Here is a 3,444-nt window from a genome sequence, read left to right as displayed (position 1 = left end):
GCGGGTTAGGGGAAGGGGGTTTGCAGAAGAGCTTGTCCTGGGAGGTGTTCCAACCCCACTCCGCACTAACTTTGCACCCCCACCTCTCTCCACACCCCCACACCTGCCAGCCATCTAGATAATGTCACCATCCCAGTAAGCTCTCTCGCTCCATCCAGATCTCCACCCCATTGCACCTCACAGTAGAAGTAAACTCACATCCTACCTGCAGTCCCAAACAACAGTCCCAAGAAAGAAATACAAAGTCCCAACCAGACAAGTACACAAAGCACTACCAGGAAGAGGCTGGCCCTTGGGAGAGGCCAAGGCACACATGGACACAAGTTCACAAACCCAAGGACACTCCAATTGCTGAAGGACCTGCTAACAGACAGTCCCCTTGGTCACTGTGAGAATTGCCTCTTCCTGTCTTCCCCTCCCACCAAAGCCCCAGGGATCCCAGAGCACCTACCCCTCTGGAGACAGTCGCTGGGGAATCTGGGTCTGGGAGAGGCAGGCCTGAGGGTGGAGCCAGCCTGGAGGTGGGGCTCAGGCTTCCCAAGTAACCTCACCTGGGCGGGCACTCAGCTCCTCCTTCCAGGAGCTGCACACTGGGGAAGCCCCAGACAGGAGCGCCAGGCTGAGCTACAGCCAGCCCCTCACGCCCTGGTGGGACATTCCACACCCCGGGCCAGGTGGTGTGGCAGTGCAAGACAGGGGGTGTCCACTGGTAAGAGTAGAGGAAGCCAGAGTCCTGAAACTTTTCTCCCCTCTGCTCACTCCTTCAGGAGAAATTCCTGGTTGGTGATGCCCACTTCGCCCAAGCCCAGGACTGGAGGAGTGGGAGGGATGCAGGACTGGGGCCTAGTGGAGTCAAGTGACAACAGAAAGGGGGCTGGAGCCAGCTGGAATGCGGGGCTCAGAGCTGAGATTCCCAGGGGCCAGAGAGGGAAATCCCAGCCAGCCAGGGGCCCATAGAGCAGTGCCAAAGACCAAGAGTGCCTGCCCACTTATCTATGTCCCTCAGAGCCCGTCCCACATCCCCTGCATCACAAACCCAGAGGCCTTCCATGTACTCTAGAACCCCCAAAGAACTCTTCCCCTCCCCCATTCATCCCCTCCCATCCTTGGCTTCCCTCCACTTCAAGCCAATGGCCTTCTTCCCAGGAAGGAGAGGAGGGGAAATAGCTGAAAAAATGTGGAGAGGCACGTAGAAGAGAGGAGAGAGCAGCTTTGGGCCTGCAGACCACCTGGCACTGCAGGGAAGCCCAGCAGGACCAGTGAAAGGGAGAATGGACCAGATGGGCCCCTCCCACGCACACTAGCTGCAGTCTCCTTCTCAGTGTTGCAGCTGCCTGTTGGGGAGCAGGCTGGCTCAGCAGCTGGAGAGAGTGAGAGGCGACTGGTGGGGGCAGGGTGAAGGAGTGGACGAGGCTCTGGGCATGAGTCAGACCTTGATGCCACCAGTACAAATGGGAAACTGAGGCCTGGGAGTGGAGGAGGAGGAAGAGAAGACGTAGCTCTGGGAGAAAGATGAGGGGAGCTCAGCTCTGGATAGTCTGGAGGTGGAGAAAGAAGGGGCAGGGACCAGAGGAGGCAGAGAGGGCTGATGGTCAAATGGGGCAATGCTGATGGAACTGAGAGAGTGGCAGGAGCTAGACTGAGGCCAAGGCCGAGGGAAACTGGAGGTTAGAGAGAGGAAAAGGAGGATGGAGACAGAGGGCACACACAGCAAAAGATGGAAAGATCAGGGGACTCAAAGGAGGAGACTGATGTTTGGGGAGAAAAGGGAGCTGGAGTGGACACAGCGGGCAAGGGGTGGCAGGGATGAACACCTCCAAGAGGAAGGCAGGAAACTGAGGGGCCCTGAGAGGCGAGCAGACAGACTAAGGGGACAAGGGTCATGGACAAAGGGGAAAATGAAAGGGTTGGAGTGAAACTGAGAGATGGGGAGAGAAAAGAGGGAGACTGGGGCATAGGGCTTGAAACTAAGGGATGTGGGGAGATGAGAAGTTTTAAGAGGCTGAGAAAAGAAGGGGCAACTGGGGGACGGATGGGGAGATGGAGGCCCAAAGATGGAATCAAACCCGTGTCTGGGCGGCAGGACAGAGAGGCCCCAGCCCTCTCCTTGGGGATATCCTAGCCCCTTAGCCCACTCACCACACCGCGGCTCCCAACTCTATTCCCCATCCTTCCCCTTCTCCCACTGCACCTCCAGCCAGGACTGCCTGGTCCCTCAGGGGAGGGCCCAGCTCCAGTGCCCCCTCCCGCCCTCCCAGTTCAGCTCTGGCTTCCTCCCTCTCACCTCCAGCTCAGGCTTCTCCTGGGTCCTGGTACCCCCAGTTTCAGGCCTTTGGGGTTCCAGGTCTGGGGCTGCCAAGGCCACCCGGCTTTGTCCGAGCGTCAGCCCGGGGCCCAGGAGCAGCTGCCCGGGCCAGCTGCGGCTGGCTTCGATGTGACCATGGCAACCCAGCCCGCTCCCCCTCACGAGCCTCTCGGCCCCCGCAGAGAGGGAGGGAGCAGCCCGCCGGGAGAAAGGGAGGGGAGGCTGAGAACTGTGAAGCTGAACCAAAGGGAGACCCAGACAAAGAGACCCAGACAAAGGGAGATGAAGGGAGGCAGAGTATGCAGGAAGCAGCACTGGCCAGCTGCAGCCACAGCTTAGGCAGCGGGCATTTGGTCCTGCAGCGTAGGGAGAATCCAGGACTGAGAGAGAGAGACTTGAGGTAGAAGACAAGAGATTAGAATTGGCTGGTGATGGTCCTTTGGAGACCTCCTTCTGGGTCCCTGACAATTCACTTCCTTCTCCCAGGATTTTGTACCCAGAGGAGAACCAGAATCCCAGTTTCTTAGTTGGCTGCCTCAAAGTATTATACGGTGAAAGCCCCCCACCCCTAATTGCACCAATGGCCACAGGAAGTACTTGAGGCCAAAAGACACCCTCAGGTTTTCAGGAACAACCCCAATCTCAAGCACACTCTGACCCGTCACCTCTAAGTACAAATGGCAAGGTCAGAAGATATACTCCAATTCTTGGTTTGGAAGCTGTGATCTCCAAAGCCGAAGGTGACTGATCAGGCTTGGAGGAGGTGGGGCGGGGAGGGAGAAGTGATGCCTCTCACAGCCCGAGGGAGGAAGCACAGGCGAGAAAGCGAGGCTTTACCCCTGAGAGGGAGGACTGAAGCTGCAACTCACCATCTGGCTGCTCTTGGCTGAGTAGAGCAACCTCCCAGTTCCCTCACCAGGAAGATGGAGGTACTAACACCTGCTCCAGGAGTCTGGATGACAATGAAGTAGCCTCTGCAAAGTACAGCCCCGTTTTATGGAAGCAGCTCCACTAACAATCTCCCCCTGTGGCTTTCTGATGTGTCACTAGGAATCCTCTTGCTAGTTCATTCCACACACAGTTTACTATTAAGAGTTCGCACAGGGCAGGGCTCTGGCAATAAGAGCTATGAATGATAC

This window comes from Cynocephalus volans, chromosome 5, assembly GCF_027409185.1.
Source record: "Cynocephalus volans isolate mCynVol1 chromosome 5, mCynVol1.pri, whole genome shotgun sequence".
Classification (NCBI taxonomy): Eukaryota; Metazoa; Chordata; class Mammalia; order Dermoptera; family Cynocephalidae; genus Cynocephalus; species Cynocephalus volans.
Note: the sequence above shows the minus strand (reverse complement) of the source record.